The sequence below is a fragment of the Meles meles genome, chromosome 2 (genome assembly GCF_922984935.1).
Source record: "Meles meles chromosome 2, mMelMel3.1 paternal haplotype, whole genome shotgun sequence".
In the NCBI taxonomy this organism is placed as follows: Eukaryota; Metazoa; Chordata; class Mammalia; order Carnivora; family Mustelidae; genus Meles; species Meles meles.
In genome coordinates, this window is record NC_060067.1 from 172,588,965 (window position 1) to 172,611,529 (window position 22,565).

Consider the following 22,565-nt stretch of genomic DNA (forward strand, 5'->3'; position numbering starts at 1 on the left):
TGAAAACATCTAACTTACAGAGTCATGGTAAAAGTCAAGTGACAATCCACAGCAAAGAGCTCTAGCAATTATAAAGGGCTGTGCAAATGGTAGTAATTATAATTATTTCAGCCACCTGAATGTTACCCTGGGCTCATTCCCCACCATACTTTTCCCTGGCTCTGTGTGTTCCAGCTGAGCCAGAAGATTACCAGATGTTCTGGGTACTCTTTCCTCATTGATTCAAGCTCTTCTCTTACTTCTTCATGTGTCCAAATGCTGCTACCTTTCCCTCATGACCCAAGTCATATTTTATTGTTTCATTCCAGTTGGATGAAAACTCTCCTTCCTGTGAACTTCTATAGTAGGTTGTCTCCACGTAGTTTAAGTCATGGGACATGCTGTGCCTTCTCTGGCAGCCATTTTGTGTGAAAGTTTTATAGTCTCTACTGATCTGCAGGCTCCTTGGGAACCAGGATGGTATCTTATGGATGCCTCTTTCCCACACATTACTTAGGCCAGTGACTTCCGTGTAGCATGTACACAACACCTTGTTGAATGTGTTAAATATTTTCTAGCCAGCCTCCTTTGCACAGGTTCTGACTTTCAAGAGTTCTTTGAAAAGTATGATCATCCCCAAACACTCAGTTTTGCAGATGTGGTCTGCTCCAAGGATCTGAGGTAGGCTAATCCAGCCTCGAAGTGTAGGTTGGAACCCAGATACAGGTGAACAGCTCTCATGGATCTGGGCTAATAAGGGTCAGAATTACGGCAGTGGAAAACACCAAGGAAGAATTTAATGACAGTCCTTGCAGGAAAGGAATTGTCCCCAATTGTGTGTTTATAAGGGGAGTAATTATCAGAACTTGTTGGTTGACTGCACATGTTACAGATAGTATCTGCTCCCCTCTACCTACCAACACCTGTATTTGTTTTGCTTCCGAAGGAAAGAATTTATGAAGAAGAAAGAAGCCCCCTCCACCATCTGTCCCTTCAAAAAAAGTGGAGGGTGGATGGGTGTTATGGAATCTTTCCTGTCAGCTCTGTGGAGTCAGTTTGATCTTAACAGACAGGGGTCTGGAGGTGAGTACTAGTTGCTGATGGAAGTATTTGAGGGACTGCAAGTCTCTTCAGTAGGGCAGAGCTGCTCTAGTCCCTAACAGGGGTGCTGACTCTTCTTCTGCTTTGCCAGGAGCCAGCGTTCCTGGGAATGGAAATATTGGAAGCATCTGTGGTTGCCCTGGCAGAAGCAATGGGCAGAGGTGAGGTAAGATACTCCAAGAGGGCTTCTTGGGGGATGAGTGGGAGCAGAAGGAAGAGGCAGAGGTTGTAAAATGCAGACTGGTTTGAGGCCACCTGAGAAGTGGCCCTGTTGAGCTCCCAGAAAATCCAGGTGTACTTTGGGGCATGGAGTTCCCACTACTGCTGGGGTATAACTGGAGCTGGTGAAATTTTGGGTGCCATCTTACTCTCAAAAGGGATTTGTGCCCAGGGCATGGTAGAAACCTCAGTTATCACTAACAACTGAGGCACTTGATTAAAATGTTTCATTTCTTTTGATCATCAAAATTCCAATGGTATAAAATAGCACACAGTGAAAAGTCTGCATTGAATCATTTTCCCAGACATCATTTCCCATGTGTCCTTAAAGATATTTCATGCATATAAAAGTGTATAATATATTCTCCTCTCCCACTATTTTTGGTGCAGATAACAACAATGTATGTTATTTATTGTCCTGCACTTTTTTTTTTCACCTAACATGATACCCCTAGCAGCATAGAAAGTTGCCCTAAAAATGACTCTTCCTGGTGTCTTGTTTGATAGCTGCATAGTATTCCATTATACAGATGGATCACAATTCACTTGAGCAATGTTCCATATTGATGAATGTCCAGGTTTTCTCCCCTAGTACTTTGCTATTATAAGCAGGGCTAGAACACATAATCTCGTATAAATATTACCTCACATATATGTGAGAATACATGTGTTTGGCAATTTCTTGCAAACAGTGTTGCTATGTCAGAGGTGTATATAGTTGTAATTTCCATGCATATTGCCAAATTACACTTTAGAGAGGTTGTACCAAGTTACACTCCAACCAGCAGCTTGTGGACTTGCCTACCTGTACCCTTGCTAACAAAGTTGCCAGCAATGTATGTTACCAAAATTTTGTATCTGTGACTATCTGAAAAGTACAGAGGATGTGGTTTTAAGTTACTTTTCTCTTATTGTGAATGAGATGGAACATACTTTCTGGTTTTTAAGATCCATTTTTATTTCCTTTCCTATAAACTGTCTATTCATGTCTTTTGCCCATTTTTTGGTTGGTGTTTGGTCTCAGTTTTGGAATGCTTTTTGTGTATTAGGGAAGTCTGAACTGCAAATCTTTCATAAGTTTACTGTTCGTTATAGATCATTCTAAATGACAGTAAAACATAATATTGACCTAGGTTAGCTACTTTATTTACCTGAAATGTACACAATTATATTACTTCCTTATTCAGATGCAGAGCATCCTGATAAACAGTGATTTGAAATAGTGAAGAAATACAGAACACCTGTGTTTGGCACTGAAAGAAATACAAACAAGTCAATTTCAAAATCCATCATTGCATAAGTCAGAAGTGATGGACCAGTGAAATGGTTGCAGCTGGGGAGAGAGATGTGGACAGAGGATGAGGGTGAAAATCCCTTTCACTGCAAAGAAGAAACCATTGCATGAAACAGGTATGAGTGTTCAGGAGTTCCTGGGAGGACAGGAGCAGTGATCTGGGGGCTGTGCCAGCTGCAAGGCAAGGCCTTGGACAGGTCAAGTCAGCAGCAACTGATCAGTACTGACAAGGGACCCAAGGCCCCATGCTTGGAAGGACTAGTTTCTTGACCAGCAAACTGCTTTTGCCTTTTCTGTGACTGGGGCCATAAATAAGTCTTTGATCTGTTCCCCTGCCATCCCCAGTCCAAACTATTAACCAGAACCCCCAGAATAGGATTCTAGAAACCCCAAACCAGCCAAGGTAGGTAGTGCAACTTTATACCATTCTATATCTCCCTTCGGTTCCTGCCTTGGAATCCAGTCCTCTGTTACAGATGCTAAGAGAAAGGAAAACAAAAACAAAAACAACAAATGGGTTTGTTTTTCTCTAAAGAATAAAATGAGCTGGCAGAGCTTAGGCCTGCTAGGCGTGGTAGAAAAAGATACTAACACTACTTAAGAGGGCAATGCCAAACACAAAACCAAGATGTATTATCTACAGCAGTAGTAGTCATCAACTATTGAGTTTTGACAGCTATTGTAGTTATAACTCAGTAAACAATTTTTTTTATTAGATAGGTTAGATCCTTTAGTCCAACCCTACAGAATTTCTGTGGACAGACTGAAAATGTTGAAAATCTGCTTTTTTTGGTAAGGTCTAGGAATGCCTCTTTCTCAATCCTTTGTTTTTTGTATTTCCTATGTTCCTCAGCTAAGTTTCTCAAATTTGGATACAAATGCAGGTCACATTCCAGCTGCACACAGAGAATATTGGAATGGTCAAAGCCATCTTCGGTGCGGTCTCAAGATCATTAATACACAAGTTTTGTCTATAGCAATGTGATAATGGCCTATTGATCACCTATTTGTGCCAGATACTATGTACATTATCTCTAAGTCTCTCAATTGTCCCAAGCAAGTATGATACTATGTTTCACAGATGAAGTAATCTGAACTTGGAAAGGTAAAAATAATCACCTGAGCTCACACAACAGTAAGGGACAGAGCTGAGACTTAAACTCAGTTCTGTAAAACCAAGGCCTGAAGAGTTGCTACTACCCCCTGTTACAGGCTCCATTTCCAAGTTTCTTTACTAATCTACAGATTTAGAGCTTTGTAGCATCTCAGGATTGTTTAGTTTTCTAAACCCATGATACTAGGTCTTGATCTAAATGGTAAACATTGTTCTTAAGATGCTGGCAACCTCACAAATGAAAATAATGATCTGTTCAATGAAATTGGAGATCAATTAAACACACACACACACACACACACACACACACACACACACCCCTACAATGGATTGCTGAGCCATGTGTTATGGATGACAAATACACTAGAAGTTTGGAGATACATTTGATATCATGAACTGAAATCTCTGGGGAAGGCTTTCTTGAAGGAGAAAATTTCTTATTTTAGACCTCAAAAGATGATTAGGATTTTTAGACACTAAAAAGAAAGAAGAGGCTAACTTTGACTTCTGGCAATGTGGTATACTAGATGCCCTAGAAAACCTCCCTGCACAATATAGCTAAACTTGCTCCATACAAAATTCTTTTGAAGTGCATCACTGGGATTGCAAAAAGGTGACAGTAATTCCTAGAGGCTAAAAACAGGAAGTTGCTGATGCTTTTGGCAGTCTGGATTGTCTAGGTCAGGGATTAGCAAACATTTTCTGTAAAGGGCCAGACAGTAAATATTCTTGGCTTTATGAGCCCATGTGGTCTCTGTCGCAACTACTCAACCTTGCCTTTGTAGTGTGAATGCAGCTACAGGCAATACATAAACAAAAGAGTGTAGGAGGATTTCCCTTTCAGTAAGGTGGAACTAGGCCATGGGCCATACTTTGCCTGTCTCTGATCTAGAGTCTTGAAGTTTAATGCCTTTTGTGGATCTTCTGATCTCAGGCCCACACAGGCTGAGAAGATAGAACTAAGACAATACTCACACATCAAAAGAATCTCCAGGAAAAGGTGGACTAGGAGAATGGGGTCCCTGGTAAAGAAAAACACAGGAAAACTTGTTTTATCGGGTTAGAGTCTAGGTGGAAAAAAGAAAAGTATCTCCCTTATAATTTGTTACTAAAGGTAGATCTACTCACATGGTATTGGGGTTGAAAATTTATACTACCTGTATTATACAGGAAACTTCAGGCTACAAAATAAACTTAAAGTGATTCTTGATTGGTAGTGCCTTAGAGCATCTTACCAAAGATGAGTTCATAAGCCAAAACTACAAGCCACATATGGAAACAAGCCACTGTGAACAAGAGTCAGCAGAAACAACAATGGCAGAACGATTCTCTTAAGGGTTGATGCACTGCAGTTCTTGGTTACAGAAAACGTTTAAAGAGATTTAGAAAGGAACAAAAAGTGAATAGAGGCTATTTCAGCCAAGGGGAGGAATAGAAGCAAAGATTCAATAGTGGGGATGAGAACATGTTGAGGGGAAAGGAGGAAGTAGTCCTAGATAGGAGTCATATGATAGGAGTCATATGAAGGTATTAACAAATGAGAATGAAGCATTGGTTAAACTCATAGTTCTCATCCAACCTTGTGTTAGATACTAGTAGTAGAGATGAATAAGAGACACAAAGTTTACCTTCAAGGAGATTCCAATCTAGGAGAATGAGGTTAAATAAGTAGCTCCATAAAATATGATGGATACTTTAGTTAAAGAAGGGAAAAAATATAGGGCAGGCAAATTAGGAATTTCCTACCTACGGAAGTCACAAGCAGGTTCTTGGAGGACTTAATTTTTGGGTCAATCTCTGGAGGATTTGTAGGAGTCTGGGCTTTGTCCTATAGGAAATGTGAACTACCGAATGTTTTTAAGAAGGGAAGTAAAACGATGAGACTTACCAATTTTAAAAAATAATTATGGCTGCAGTACCATGAGTAGAATGCAGAGTGAGGAAAGGAGAGCAGGAAGAGCAAAAGTGTCATCTGAATAGTCATGAGAAGATACAGAAGCGTAGATGCCTTTGAGAGTTATTTTGGAATTGTGTTCATTTGGGGATAGCAAACACTACTGACACCATTTTAAAGACATTAATTCCACTGATGACCCTGAAATTCTATACCACCTCCTCCCGTGTGGTTTTGGGAGATCTCATGGTTGTCTTGAAAGTGCTTCTGAATAAGTGTAATCCCTCTGCATGATTTCTCCATGGTGTTTCTGCCACCTGGGCAGGGTGGGAATAGTATGTATGTCTCTTTCTTCTCTTTTAGTGTTAAGTGTCCTGAGGGTGTGCTGCTTATTCCCTAATGATTATATAGCTTTTATGGAATGATTCTTTGTGTTGTTACTTACAGACTTCCTATTCTCCATGAGACTCAGAGAACAGTGGGGAAGACAGCCACCTCCTAGAACCCATCCTCACAGTGCCCCTCACCTCTGACAACCTAGTCCATTGTGCCTGGTACCTTCTTCCTTTAGAACATCCTACAAGACCTAAGACAGGGATGTGAGGGAGCAGATAGATTTGGTTCTCCCAGGGTTATACTTAGCCCCCATGCAAAGAGCTTCAGTGAGCCCTCTCTGTCAGTTTGCCAGAAATGTTTGCACTGATGCATGCAATATGGATCATGGAGCTCTGAGTCACCAGTGAGATATGGAGTGGGGATAGACAGGATGCCACAGAGGTTTTCAAGACTAATGGGAAAGTTCACTGAAAAGACCAGTCAAGGTCTTCAATGCCTGCCTAATGAGTCTATTTTTCCCCGTAAGTAAGTGCTTCTTTAAGAGTGTACTGCTTTATATCAACCTCCGAGTTACATAAGGAGCTGGCTCAAATGTTCAGTTGTGGGGTTCTATCTGAGTCAGAAGTCTTCGAATGTGGGCTTGGGAAATACAGTTTTAACCAGTGCTCTCTAGGTGATAGTTTGAGAATCCACACACATTTAGATAAACTGAGGCTCCTGAGTGCAGGTGCTATGCCTAAGCTTCTCTTGCCTCCCTAGAAGCATGGGCACAGGGTTGGTATACAGTATATGTTCTTTGAAGTTGAGCAGAAGGATGAAATGCTGAAAACAAAATGACTGTGTTAGTAAGTTGCCCCTCCAACAAGACATTTGACACTCATTCTTTCCTGTATTACTCTTTTGTTCTGTAAACACTCATTAGTGCCATCTCTAGGCCATGCACTGTGCTGGGAGGGCTGAGTCCCAAGACAATTAAAGCAATGGTGGGGGAGAAGGGCTCTGGGGAAGGGGGCAAGCCGAGGCAGTGATGGAGTGAGACTTGTCAGAAGAAAAAGCTGTGCCCAGAACAGGGAAAGTCAAAATCCCTCAGGAGGCTTTTCTTAGGATGAGGTATAATTTCTGCATTATTCTGTTTCCCTAAATGAAGAAAGACACCTCAATTCCTTCCTAATTCCCCAGCTTCAGGCCATGGCGGGTAGTTTGAACACTGTTGGAGTCAGGAGATAAAGGGAAGCATTATGTCCCATTGGGTCGCTTTTGATCTTTATACTATCAACATGGGGGTCTGAGCTTCCCAGTTTCCCTTTCCCTTTTCCAAGGTCACCCAGAAGACCGTGGGCTCTTTGATGTTCAAAGAAAGTTTGAACCACATGTCTGGTCCTTTGTGCCTGAGCATGCTGCTGGCAGACTTTTCTGACTCAAGTCAGGGCAGATGAGGATTCTTCATCTCTTTCTGAGGCAGATCCCAAAGCTGTTGGCAGAGGATGAGCATATTCTTTAATAAATTCCCCCTCGTTTTTTTCTGGGTCTCAGATGGAAACTTGAGGCTCCCTTTCTGTCAACCTTATTCTTGATCAGAAAACCCTCTCTTTAATTTTGGTTATATCAGAGTAGCAAGGAACAGTTAGTGGGAAAGCAGATCTTCAAGCAGAGCAACACATTCAGGCAAAACTCATGAGGCCATGCCAAACATGTATCTCTGAAGGACAGACACAATGTCAGGAACCTCAGAGGAGTAGATGCCCACAATCCCAGAAAGAAACCAAAAGCGTAATGTGGAGCCACTGTATCCCTTTTCCATGAGTTAAATCTTTCAACACTGTTTTGAGGCTGTCTCTGTGTTGTATGAAAATGCCACGGGTCTGCCTCTCAGAAGCTGTGACCAGAGGTCTCCTCTGGTGTGCCAGTGAGGGCTCAGGGCTCAGGACTCAGTCAGCTTAGGAGAGGTGTTTCTGCCAGGATACAGCAAGAGCAGGAGGTGACTTTGTTGTTGCTCAACACTGAGAGGAGCACGACATAAGGCAAAGAGGGTGCATGTGTGTTTTTCCCTCCTTTGGTCACTCAGTGACTTCAGGGAATGGAGACTTAGAGCAAGGATACATATGCAATAAAGGAGGCAGAAATGTCACAGTATCCCTAGAAAAAGCTGTATAGCTGGCCTCCGAGACACAGGAGCTTAATTTAGGAACTGGAAAAGCACAGCTCTAGTCACTAGGTTATTTTCTCCCATTACCTGCTTCTAGCCTTGGCATCGACTGACCCCTTTCACTTAGAGTGACTCAGAGTGTCTTAGTTTCTGCTTCACTCAGTTGACTACCAACTGTCTCAATCTCCATTCTTCATGTATGTTTTATTCTGTTGTCCCAAATTTTTGACTTACCAATTCTGCTTACTCCTGGGTCCCTGTGGCCTCTCTTTTTTCTATGTTTTCTTTCCATGTGTTTGTTTATATATTATTTTTTATTTTATTAACATATAATGTATTATTTGCTTCAGGGGTACAGGTCTGTGAATCCTCAGTCCAACACAATTCGCGGCATTTACCATAGCACATACCCTCCCCAATGTCCATAACCCGGCCACCCTATCTCTCCTCCCCACCCCCACAACAACCCTGTTTGTTTTGTGAGATTAAGAGTCTCTTATGGTTTGTCTTCCTCCCCGGTTCCATCCTGTTTCATTTTCTCCCCTACTTTCCCTCATGACCCTCCATCCTGCCTCTCAAATTCCTCATATCAGAGAGATCTTATGATAATTATATTTCTATTATTAACTTATTTTGCTTAGCATAATACCCTCTAGTTCCATCCATGTCATTGCAAATGGCAAGATTTCGGGTTTTTTGATGGCTGCATACTATTCCATATATATATATATATATATATATATATCCACACACACCACTTCTTCTTTATCCATTCATCTGTTGATGGACATCTAGGTTCTTTCCATAGTTTGGCTTTTGTGGCCATTGCTGCTATAAACATTTTGGGTGCATGTGCCCCTTTGGATCAATGCATTTGTAGCTTTGGGGTAAATACCCAGTAGTGAGATTGCTAGGTCATAAGGTAGCTATATTTTCAACTTTTTGAGGAAACTCCATACTGTTTTCCAGAGTGGCTGTACCATATTGCATTCCCACTAACAGTGTAGGAGGGTTCTCCTTTCTACACATCCTCGCCAACATCTGTCATTTCCTGATTGGTTAATTTTAGCCATTCTGACTGGTGTGAGGTGATAGCTCACGGTAATTTTTATTTGTATTTCTCTGATGCTGAGTGATGTTGAGCACTTTTTCATGTGTCTGTTGGCCATTTGGATGTCTTCTTTGTGGAAATGTCTGTTCCAGTCTTCTACTCATTTCTTGATTGGATTCTTTGTTCTTTGGGTGTTGAGTTTGATAAGTTTTTTATAGATTTTGGATACTAGCCCTTTATCTGCTATGTCATTTGCAAATATCTTCTCCCATTCTGTCAGTTGTCTTTTGCTTGTTTCCTTTGCTGTGCAAAAGTTTTTTATCTTGATGAAGTCTCAATAGTTCATTTTTGCCCTTGCTTCCCTTGCCTTTGGTGATGTTTCTAGGAAGAAGTTACTGCAGCTGAGGTCAAAGAGGTTGCTGCCTATATTCTCAAGGATTTTGATGGATTCCTGTCTCACATTGAGGTCTTTCATCCATTTTGAATCTATTTTTGTGTGTGGTGTAAGGAAATGGTCCAGATTCATGCTTCTGCACGTGACTGTCCACTTTTCCCAACCATTTGTTCAAGAGACTGTCTTTTTACATTGGACATTCTTTCCTGCTTTGTCAAAGATTAGTTGAACATAGAGTTTAGGGTTCATTTCTGGGCTCTCTACTCTGTTCCATTGATCTATGTGTCTGTTTTTATGCTGGTGCCATACTGTCTTGATGATTACATCTTGTAATAGAGTTTGAAGTCTGGAATTGTGATGCTACGAACTTTGGTTTTCTTTTCAACATTCCTCTGGCTATTCGGGGTCTTTTCTGGTTCCATATAAATTTTAGGATCATTTGTTCCATTTCTTTGAAAAACATTGATGGTATTTTGATAGAGATTGCCTTAAATGTGTAGATTGCTTTAGGTAGCATAGACATTTTCACAATATTTTTTCTTCCAATCCAGGAGCAATGGAACGTTTTTCCATTTCTTTGTATCTTCATCAATTTCTTTCATGAGTACTTCATAGTTTTCTGAGTACAGATTCTTTGCCTCTTTGGTTAAGTTTATTTCTAGGTATCTCATGGTTTTGGATGCAATTGTAAATGGGATAAACTCCTTAATTTCTCTGTCTTCTGCCTTGCTGTTGGGCAGCAAGAAATGCGACTGATTTATGTACATTGATTTTATATCCTGACACTTTACTGAGTTCCTGTATGAGTTCTAGCAGTTTTGTAGTGGAGTCTTTTGGGTTTTCCCCATAAAATATAATATCATCTGCAAAGAGTGAGAATTTGACTTCTTTGCTGATTCCGATGCCATTTATTTCTTTTTGTTATCTGTTTGATGAGGTTAGGACTTCTAGTACTATGTTGAATAGCAGTGGTAATAATGGACAGCCCTGCCATGTTTCTGACCTTAGGGGAAGAGCTCACAGATTTTTCCCATTGCGAATGATATTGCTGTGGGTTTTTCACAGAAGCCTTTGATGATATTGAGGTATGTACCTATATCCCTGCACTGTGAAGAGTTTTGATCAAGAAAAGATGCTGTACTTTATCAAATGCTTTTTCTGCATCTATTGAGAGTATCATATGGTTCTTTTTCTTTCTTTTATTAATATATTGTATCACATTTATTGATTTGTGAATGCTGAGCCAACCTTGCAGCCCAGGAGTAAATCCCTCTTGGTCATGGTGAATAAGCCATTTAATCTACTGTTGGATCCTATTGACTAGTATTTTGGTGAGAATTTTTCATCAGTGTTCATTAAGGATATTGGCCTGTAATTCTCCTTTTTGATGGGGTCTTTGTCTGGTTTTGGGATCAAGGTAATGCTGGCCTCATAAAATGAGTTTGGAAGTTCTCCTTACATTTCTTTTTTTTGGAACAGTTTCAGGAGAATAGGTATTAATTCTTCGTTAAGTGTTTGGTAGAATGCCCCTGGGAAGCCATCTGGCCCTGGGCTCTCATTTATTGGGAGATTTTTGATGACTGTTTCAATCTCCTTACAGGTTATGGGTCTGTTCAGGTTTTCTGTTTCTTCCCGGTTCAGTTATATATGTCTATAGGAATATCTCTCTAGGAATGTATCTATTTCTTCTGGATTGTCAAATTTGCTAGTGTATAGTTGCTAATAATAAGTTCTTATAATTGTTTGTATTTCTTCGGTATTGGTGTGATCTCTCCTCTTTCATTCATGATTTTATTAATTTGGGTCTTTCTCTTTTCTTTTTGATAAGTCTGGCTAGGGGTTTATCAGTCTTATTAATTCTTTCAAAGAACCTAGTTTCATTGATCTGTTCTACTGTTTCTTTGGTTTCTATTTCATTGATTTCTGCTCTGATCTTTATTATTTCTCTGCTCATGCTGGGTTTAGACTTTCTTTGCTGTTCTTTCTCCAGCTCCTTTAGTTGTAGGGTTAGGTTGTGTACTTGAGACCTTTCTTGTTTCTTCAGAAAGGCTTGTGTTGCTACATACTTTCTCCCAGGACCACCTTTGCTGTGTCCCAAAGATTTTGAACAGTGTGTTTTCATTTTCATTTGTTTCCATGAATTTTTAAATTCTTATGGAATTTAATTTCATTCTTTAGTGGGATGCTCTTTAACCTCCATGTATTTGAGTTCTTTCCAACTTTTGTCTTGTGGCTGAGTTCTAGTTTCAAAGCATTGTAGTCTGAAAATATTCCAATATTTTCATAATATAATAAATTATTATTCCAATATTTTGGTACCATTTGAGACCTGATTTGTTACCCAGGATGTGATCTCTTCTGGAGAATGTCCCATGTGCACTAGGGAGAATGCATATTCTGTTGCTTTGGGATGGAATGTTCTGAGAATATCTGTGATGTCCATGTGGTCCAGTGTGTCATTTACAGACTTTATTTCCGTATTGATCTTTTGCTTAGATGATTTGTCCATTTCTGTGAGGGGATGTTAAAGTCCCCCATCATTATTGTATTATTGTCGATGTGTTTCTTTGATTTAGTTATTGTTTTATATAATTGGCTGCTCCCATGTTAGGGGCATAGATATTTAAAATTGTTAGATCTTCTTGCTGGACAGACCCTTTAAGTATGATAGAGTGTCCTTCCTCATCTCTTATTATAGTCTTTAGCTTAAATCTAATTGATCTGGTATAAGGATTGTCACCCCAGCTTTCTTTTGTTGTCCATTAGCATGGTAAATTTTTTTCTACCCCCTCATTTTAAATCTGGAGCTGTCTTTGGGTCTAAAATGAGTTTCTTGCAGACAGCATATCAATGGGCCTTTTTTTTTTTTAAAGATTTTATTTATTTGACAGAGATCACAAGTAGGCAGAGAGGCGGGCAGAGAGAGAGAGGAAGGGAAGCAGGCTCCTGCTGAGTGGAGAGTCCGATGTGGGGCTCAATCCCAGGACCCTGAGATCATGACCTGAGCTGAATGCAGAGGCTTTAACCCACTGAGCCACCCAGGCGCCCATGGGCCTTGTTTTTTTTAATCCGTTCTGATACCCTGTGTCATTTGACTGGGGCATTTAGCCCATTTACATTCAGGGTAACTATTGAACGATATGAATTTAGTGCCATTGTATTGCCAGTGAGGTGATTGTTACTATATATTGTCTCTGTTCCTTTCTGGTCTTTTACTTTTAGGCTCTCTTTTTGCTTAGAGGACCTCTTTCAATAATTCCTGTAGGGCTGGTTTGGTGTTTGCAAATTCTTTTAGTTTTTGTTTGTCCTGGAAACTTTTTATCTCTCCTATTTTCAACGACAGCCTAGCTGGATACAGTATTCTTGGCTGCATATTTTTCTCATTTAGTGCTCTGAATAAATCATGCCAGTCCTTTCTGGCCTGCCAGGTCTCTGTGGATAGGTCTGCTGCCAGTCTAATATTTCTGCCATCATATGTTACAGACCTCTTGTCCTGAACTGTTTTCAGGATTTCTTCTTTGTCACTGAGACTTGTAAGTTTTACTATTAGATGATTGGGTGTGGACCTATTTTTATTGATCTTGAGGGAGATTCTCTGTGCCTCCTGGATTTTGATGCTTGCTCTCTTTGCCAAATTAGGAACATTCTCTCCTATAATTTCCTTTAATATACCTTCTGTCCCCCTCTATCTTTCTTTTTTTTCTGGGATCCCAGTTATTCTAATATTGTTTTGTCTTATGGTATCACTTATTTCTCGAATTCTCCCCTCATCGTCCAGCAGTTGTTTATCTCTCTTTATCTCAGCTTCTTTATTCTCCATCATTTGGTCCTCTATATCACTATTCTCTCTTCTGCCTCATTTATCCTAGCAGTAAGAGCCTCCATCTTTGTTTGCACCTCATTAATAGTTTTTAAAATTTCAACTTGGTTAGATTTTAGTTCTTTTATTTCTCCATAACGGGATTTTATTTCTCTGGAAAGGGATTCTCTAGTATCTTCTATGCTTTTTCCAAGCCCAGCTAGCACCTTGATAATCATCATTCTGAACTCTAGTTCTGACATCTTACTAATGTCCTTATTGATTAGGTCCCTAGGCTTTGGTACTTTTTTTTTTTTGGTTCTTTTTTTTTTTTTTGAGATGAGTTTTCTGCCTTGTCATCTTAACAGATAAGAATAGATGAAAGAGAACAAAATACTAAAATGGTAGCAACAACCCCAGAAAAATATACATGAATGAATTTGGAAGAGACCCAAAATCGGGGGGGGGGGGGGGGGGGCTAGGGAGAAGAAAGGAGGAAAAAAAAGAAAAAATATAGTAGACCGGTGAATAGAACAGAGCCACACACTTGATTTTGTGTGTATTTTTGTCTGTTAGAAGAAACTGTCTCCCAAAATTTTAAATAAAGAAAAACTTATATATATATACAAAAATAAGGGTAAACATGATGAAGGGATGGAATAAGACTGTAAAGATGAAAATTTAAAAAGGTTCTAAAAAGGGAATTGATAAGATAGGAATCTGTTTGAGCAAAGAAAAAAAAAAAGAGAAAAGAATGTAATCAGGCTGGAGACTAGAACAAAGCCATGCACTAGATTTAAGGTATATTTTGATCTGTTAGAAGAAACTGTATCCCAATATTTTAATGAAAGGAAAACCTATATGTATAAAAAAACTATACAAAAAACAAATACAATGAAGAGATAGAATACAAGTATAACAATGAAAATTTAAAAAGATTTTTAAAAAAGGTATTGATAAGATAAAATAGTTAAAAACGGTTAAAATAGGAAAGAGGAAAATTTTTAAAAATAGAATAAGAAAATTTAAAAAAAAATTTAACTTTGAAAGACGAAGGAATCATGGGAAAAAAGCCCTGAATTCTATATTTTGTTTTCCCCTAGCTCTGGAGTTCCACAGTTGTCACTGATGGTTGAACTTGGACTTGGCAGGATGTTCTTGCTGATCTTCTGGGGGAGGGCCCTGTTGCAGTGATTCTCAAATGTCTTTGTCTGAGGTGGAATTGCACAGCCCTTGCCAGGGGCTAGGCTAAGTAATCTATTCGGGTTTGCTCTCAGGAGCTTTTTTTCCCTGAATGTTTTCTGTACAGCTTTGGAGGACAAGAATGAAAATGGCAGTCTCCCAATCTCCATCCCTGTAGGATCCCAGAGCTTGGGGCACACTCCCCAGTGCACCCTCAGAGAAAAGCAGTCAATCCCTCCCCTTCTCCCTGGTCTCTGGCCTCACTCTGAGCTCACCCAGCCTTTGATGGAGCATTTCTATCTCTAGCTCATGGCCCCATTTGGAGTCTCCAAACCCAGCAGATTCCTGCCATGTGCTCCCATGCCACTCTTCCCAGAGAAGGAAGGTGAGTCTCCCAGTGGCCCAACTTTGTCTTGGATCATAGTTTAGGGTATCCCCAAGCTGACAGCCTACTCCTCAGCTCTGTCTCTTCTGGGGGGCTCTGTCTGGAGGCTCTGCCACACTCATGCACTTCTGGTCTTTCTGTGACCCTGTGGGTCCTGAGACCACACTCTTCCCATGAGGGCTCCCCCCTCCCACCCCCGCAACCCCCTAACCCCCCCACTCCCCCCCGTCTAGCCTCTAGAGCAATGTCTCTCAGTGAAGCGGACTTCTAAAAGTTCTGACTTTGTGCTCCACTGCTCTACCACTTACCAGGAGCCAGCCCCTCCCCTCACAGTCTTTCTTCTCACATATCTCCGCAGATAACCTCTGTGCACATCCTACTTTCCAGAAACTTGTCACTTTTCTGTTTCTAGAATTGCTGCTCTTCTTCTCTTCAATCTCCTATTGAGTTTGTAGGTGTTCAGAATGGTTTGATAACTAGCTAGCTGAACTTCTGGGACCCAATGACATTTAGGTCTCCTACTCCTCCACCATCTTGCTTCTCCTCTGTGCACTTTTTAAGTGCCCTTCCTCCTCTCCAAAACCAAGCTATTGACTCTTTCCATGAATCTCCTGTTGAAGTTCAAGAGAAAGGCCAAATGGATCATTATCATTCTTTCTGGGTAAAGATCTTTGCTTATAGATCCTCATTCAACCTATAGACTGGCCAATCTAGCCAACGTAGGGGCAGGAGCTCACCTTGCTCTAATCACCTTTTCCAGAGGCACATAAATCTGTTCATAGCAGGGCAATATATACAAGAAAGCATCTAAGGCTTATTCCCAAGATGGGTGCAGTGGGTTGAGTAGTTTCCACAAAAGGAGACTATAAGTATAACTGCCATTTTGAAGAATGGTCTGCTTAATGCAATGGGTTTTGAGGGAAGACAGACTTGGGTTTGGATTGTAATTCCACTTAGTAGGTGTGTGACCATGAAAATTTAAAAGTTAATCTTTTCTGAGTTAATTTCCTTATCTGAAAATTGGGGATGGGCATACTATATTGTATTGATGAGTGGATTAGAGATACATTGTGTAAAGTATCTGGGGTTCCTGGCTGGTCAGTCAGTGGAGCATGTGTCAATTGATCTCAGGATTGGAGTTCAAGTCCCACTTTGGGTGTAGAGATTGCTGGTAAAATAAAATCTTTAAAAAATTGTCTAAAGGATCTAAAAAAATAGTGGGTGCTCAGGTGTCTCTATAGATAGCTTTTCTTCTGGCAGTGGTGGATTGGTTTGTTTGATTCAAATTCCATGGTTCCTACAATGCCAATGTTAGTGGAAAGAATGAAAATAAAGTAGGTGCAGAAAGAGCATCATTAAGAAGCATTCTGCATATATTCTTGATTGTGTTATAAATCTCATCTATGTCTCATTGGAAATAATAGGCATGATTTGAGACGTTTCCTCTTTCATAATTCAACAAGAATGATTCCAGATTGAAGAAGAAGAAGAAGAAGAAGAAGAAGAAGAAGAAGAAGAAGAAGAAGACGACGACGGAGAAGAAGGAGGAGGAGGAGGAGGAAGAGGAGGAAGAGAGGAGGAGGAGGAGGAGGAATGACTCCAGTTGTTAAATCTGAAATGAGAAACCAGACAAGTTTTTTTGGCTAGTCTCCCTCAACAATTCATTGAAGAATATCTGCAATACCTTTGTAGGTCTAGTAAGACTATTTGAGTAAAGACTTGGAGAAATAATGGAGAAAATTCAGAGATACATCAATAAGATAAATGCAGATCCCCATCAGAAACCATAATGTTTGGTCACCAGTGATTTGTAATTAACTGGCTTAGAGTTAAGATTGATGCAACAGAAATTATAATCAACCACAATCAAGAGCTATCTAAAGGAGAAGCAGAAAATAAAAACCACCAAAATTCCCAGATATGATCCCTGAGCAAGAAATATGGATGGTTATCCCAGATTTCTTGTTCACTTCCCTGGATTAGTCTGGCATGTACTCTACTCCTCTGCCTTCTTCTCAATTTTAGGATTAGATCCAGGTCACCAGAGAGAGCTTCTAGCCAATTCTTACAGATGAAGAATTCTTGGATAACCTGCATATGGCATAACTAAGCCTTCTGAATATCAGTGTGATTTCCCACAGAAAGAATCCTTTGTAGGCAGATAGCTCATGTCGGTCATTTACAAATGGTTTGAATAATCAGGCAGCTTCTCTCTGCACCCAGTTAGAACCACAGGGATCAGAGATTTCATGCAGCTAATTACAACTGGCCATCCTGAAGGAATGGGTCAAGGAGGCCTTCTAGCATCAATGTCCCCACTGAAGTTTTCTGATTGGATCTGGAATCTGTAGTGCCCTAAAGCTCCAACTCTCAGCATCTCATCCTATTCATTCACCCTTGTTGACAAATACGGCCTCAGAAGTACTGGCACCTGATGGCACAATTAATAAGTTAGAGAAAGACAAATGCCATATGATTTCACTTATATGTGAAGTCTAAGGGACATAGCAAATAAGACAGAAACCAAGAGACAAACAAACAAACAGACTCTTAAATACAGAAAAAAAGTAGAGGTTGTCAGAGGGGAAATGGATGGGGGCAAGGAGATGGCAAAATTGGTAAAGGGTATTAAGAGGTACAAACTTCCATCTATAAAATAAATCACAGAGATGAAAAGTACAGCACAGAGAATATAATCAATAAGATTGTAATAATATTTCTGGTGACAGATCGTGACAGCACTTATCATGGCGAGCACTGAGTCATGTAAAAAATTTTTATGTTGCATATATGAAACTAATGTAACACCGTATGTTAAATATGCTTCAATTAAAAAAAAAAGAATATATAGCCATGTTAAATTTTAGATAATGTGTTTAGTTTGGTGAAAATATGTGTTGGTGAAAAATATTTTTCCAGTAGGCAGGGAAGGCTGCTGTTTTGGGAGAAAATTTTGTTTCCAGAAAGCTGCAAAGGCTATATTTGGTAGAAACAAAGAGTGAGGCAGAAAAATGAGGAGCACAAGAAGACTTCTTTCACTTAGTGTGGAAGAGAGAAATCACAAAAAGCTATACTTCTAGGAGGTGAATCCCTTAGGCTAGATTAGACTAGTCTAAAAGACAACACTGAAAGTTCTCTCAAAAGTTCTCTTTTCCCATTTAGATTTCTAATAAATGGAGTGTGTTTGGAAATATCTTTCTGCAGTCTTGTCCAACATTGATTTATTGATTCAACAAATATTTATTGAGCAATAGTTTGCGTCAGGTACTACTCTAAGTGTTGGGAATTTAGTGACAAACAAGACAGGAATCTGCCTATTGATGCAAATTTAGACTATATCCAGTTTTTTCTATTACAAATAGTGCTGTTAAAAACATTTTGTAATCCGTTTGATATGTCCTTAGAAATGGAATAGCTCGGTTGCCGAGCATGCACATCTTCAACTTGACTATATATTGCTAAATCAATCTATAAAGTGGTTGTTCAAATTAAGCCCTTGATAGCAGGGCATGAATTCCCATTGTTCCATATTATTGCCAATCCATCATATTGTCAGATATTAATTCTTGCCATCTTGTAAGTATATAACGGTAGCTCACTATGGCTGAGAGAAGAAGATAGAATTAGAACAACTTAAAATGGCATAGAGAAGGAAGTTGTTTTTGAGATGTGGGGCTCAATCCCAGGACCCTGGGATCATGACCTGAGCTGAAGACAGAGGCTTTAACCCACTTAGCCACCCAGGTGCCCCAGGTCTTTATCAATTTAAGAAAGTTTTCTTCTATTCCTGGTTTGCTGAGTATTTTTATCATGAATGAATATTGGATTTCATCAAAAGTTTTTTTTTTTCCTGAACCCACCAAGATGATCATATAGTTTTTGACCTCTATTCTTTTAAGGTGGTTTATTACATTGCTTTTTTATGTTAAAATAATCCCATATTCCTGTGATAAGCTTTTGGTGGTCATGGTGTATAATCCTTTTCACAATATACAAAAAATTAACTCAAAATGCATTATTGGCCTACCTATAAGAGACAAAATTTTAGAACTGTTAGAAGAAAACATCAGAGTAAATAATCATGACCTTGAATTAAGTAGTTTCTTAGGTATGACACCAAAAGCACAAGTGATAATAGAAAAAAATGGATAAATTAGACTTTACCAAAAGTAAATACTTTTGAACATTGAAGAAAACTTGAACCTTTAAATAAGTGTTCATTCCAGCATTATTCATAATGCTAAAAGGTAGAAACAATGTAACTGTTCATCAACAGATGAACAGGTAAAATGTGGTATATTCACATGGTGGAATAGTATTAGGCCATAAAAAAGAATGAAGTACTAATATATCATGGATGAACCTTAAAAACATTATGCTAAATAAAAGAACACAGGCACACAAGGCCAAATAATGAAAAATTCCATTTATATAAAATATCCAGATTAGGCACATCTATAGAGACAGAAAATAAATCAGGGCTGGGAATGGGGTAGGGAGAGGAATAGTCCGGGAATGACTGCTTAAGAGTATGGGATTTCTTTTTGGGATAATGAGAATGTTCTAGAATTCATGATGGTTGCACATCTCTGTGAATGTAAACTACTGAATTACACACGATAAAAGGATGAGTTATACGGTATGTGTATTATAAAGTTGTTTTTGAGAGTCAACTGTTCTCTTGAATTAAAATCGCCTCTGACTTAAGGCAAACCTGTTCATTTTCAGAGTTCTGAAAAAGTTGATTTTGGCATTTTTTTCCCCAATGTCCTCATGACTTTTATGAAGAACTAGATTTCAGAGGTTCTTAATTGCCCACCATTCTGAAAGTACTTCTAGACTCCATCTAATCTATTTATCATTTATCTATCCATCATCTTATATATATTTTGTTATATTTATCTCTAGGCACTTTATATTTTGTGATATTGTTAATGCTGTATTTTAAGTCTCCTAACATTATATTTCTATATTTGTGAATGCAGTTGGTTCATGCATAATGATCCCAGACAAAAATTTAAAAATTCCCAGAAAATATAATTTAACTATCTCAAAAAGAAATATAAAAAATGAATACACCTATAGCCTTTATAAAAGGCAAGTCAGTGTTTTTTTTTTTAAATCTTTTCTATCTTCCTTTCCTCCCCCCTTACAAATTCTACCAGGCTCTGTGATTTTATACATGAATTCTACTAAATGTTATTCAGTTTTTCCCATGATAGAGAAAAACAGAATGATCTTCAACTCATTTTATAAAGACCCCTTTATATTTAATAACAAAACAAAATAAGACAATATAAGTAAAGAAATTGTGTCTAATTTCACTTGGGAATATAGATATAAAAATCCTAAGCAAAATTTATTAAAAATATATTCTAAATAACTTTAGCCTATCTAGGAATGTATGTGCATGAATTAACATTTTAAAATCTATTAATGTAATTTATATTAACAGATGAAATGTGAAAAGACATACGTATTATTCTGCTAGGGCTGCCATAACATCTACAGACTGGGTGGCTTAAGCAACAGAAATTTATTTTCTCTTAGTTCTAAAGGCTAGAGGTGAAGATCAAAGTGTCAGCAGGTTTGGTTTCTTCTGAGGTTTTTCTCCTGGGCCTGCAGAAGGTCCCCTTCTTGCTGCCTTTTCACATGGTCATCTCTGCATGTGCTCCTCTGGTACGTCTCTACATGTCTTGATATCTTCTTTTTATGAAGACACCACTCAGAGTAGATTAGGGTCTACCCTGATAACCTCATTTTGACTTAACCATCTCTGGCCTTTCTTCCCAGCAGCTGCCATCAATGTCAAGTTTATCTGGCCAGCCCTGCCCTTGATGGTAGGGCTCTTGCTTGGCTCTTACACAAGAATGGAGCAAAGGAGGAAGGGTTTCACCACCACTGTGATGCTGGCCTATCTCCCCTGGAATGCCTCTTCTCTCTTCCACGCACCCATGTCCAACTCATATTCTATGCCTTTCAGTTTACTCTGGATGACAGCGCTCTTGCCTTCTTCCTCTAAAGTCCTTGGAAGTTTTCTGCCTGAATTATTCTTTCACTATTTACATACACTTTTAAATATATTATTTATATGTATGTGTATATATATATTTTTTGTTTTGTCTTAGTTGCTAATTTAACTTATTATAATTACAGGTTTTCTGTTTTCACTAGCTAGTAAATTTTTTCAGAATAGGGACCAGATATTTGTATTGTCTATGGTGTGTGCTCAAAGTAGTTACTCAGTAGCTTCGATTTGAATGTATTTATGCATACATTTATACATGAACAAATGAATGAATGACTGAAATATAAGACGACTGACCACACCCTAACTCTTGGGAGCTTCCTTGTGATGCCTTGGTACCGAGACAGGAAGAAATACCAGAGACTCCTCTGAGCTCCAGGCATATATAATTACAACCCTGTGGGTGAGGTTTCAGCTGTACCATCCCTCCAAGGTTTAGTTTACTGAGGAATTTGTCATGTCATTAACTCCAACTCCTCTCCAGAGCGTTACCCTTGCAGACCAGGGCCCTCACAACCCCTGAGATAGTTATGGAGTACAACTCCATGTTTACTCTAATCCTGTCTCTAAGTAGCCAGTAGTAAGGTGCTGATTAACAACCTTTACTGTACATGGCAATAGAATTTAATCACTTCCACATGCTCCCGAACTTCATGTTGTATTGCGTTAGCCGCTAATTTTCAAAATCCCCAAGACAAGACCTCTCCTTTGAAACATGTGCTTTGGAGCTGTTCCCTTCTGCCTGCTCCTCTAGAAAAACTTACATGTGGTTTAATTCAACAGCAAGACTGAAGGGGAGATATGTTCATAATTTTTCTCCCTCTTTTCCTCCTTTGAGTCTTGTTTCTGCCAAAGCCCTTGGCCAGAATCCAGAAATGGCACATTCAATAATACCCAAAGTGTTTGGGTAATATTTCATAATTACATTGTTGTTGGGGAAATTGTTGCCTTGAGAATAATTCCTTTGCATAAACAGAAAGTCTGAGGCCCATGTGCCCCTTCACATTCCCCCTACTAGGGGGAGAATGAGGCAAGAAGGTGAAGGAGAAGAAGGGAAGAAAAAGAGGAAGGAAAAGGAATATGAAGTTTGTTTGGCTTTAGTAAGAGGATTAGAGAAGATTAGAGAAGACTTATAAAATGGTGAAGGAGGAATATTAACAGCTTTTAGGAACCCTGCCAATTCTATGCTTGGAATTGTTTTCTTCAGGAGGTAAATAGAGAACCCATCTCCAAGTTTCTAGAAGACAGAGGGGTAAATGCTGCTGTGGGCTGGAAAGTCCCCTGCCTGCCAGTCCCCTGCCTGCCCCACATTCATGAGTGATTCCCCAACAATGGCTGCTTGAACTTGGCTCCCTCCGGCTGCCACTCTTTCCAGACTCAGCATCTGACCTTGAAGCTGGGCTCTGAGACTCAAAGGGGATGCAAAATTGGGAGGCCCAAGGGAAAGTCTTCTGTTGGGTGAAGGGAAGGAAGACTGGCATAATGGCAGGCTAAATTGGGAGGTCCAATTAAATTGAGATGGTTTCTTAGCTGTAGCCACAAGAATTTAGAGAGGCCAAGAGGGTCTCTGAAGCAACTGCTCCCCAGGTTGGATAGAAAACACCATAGACAGTGTTTCAGAAGGCTTTAGTTTTCATACCACA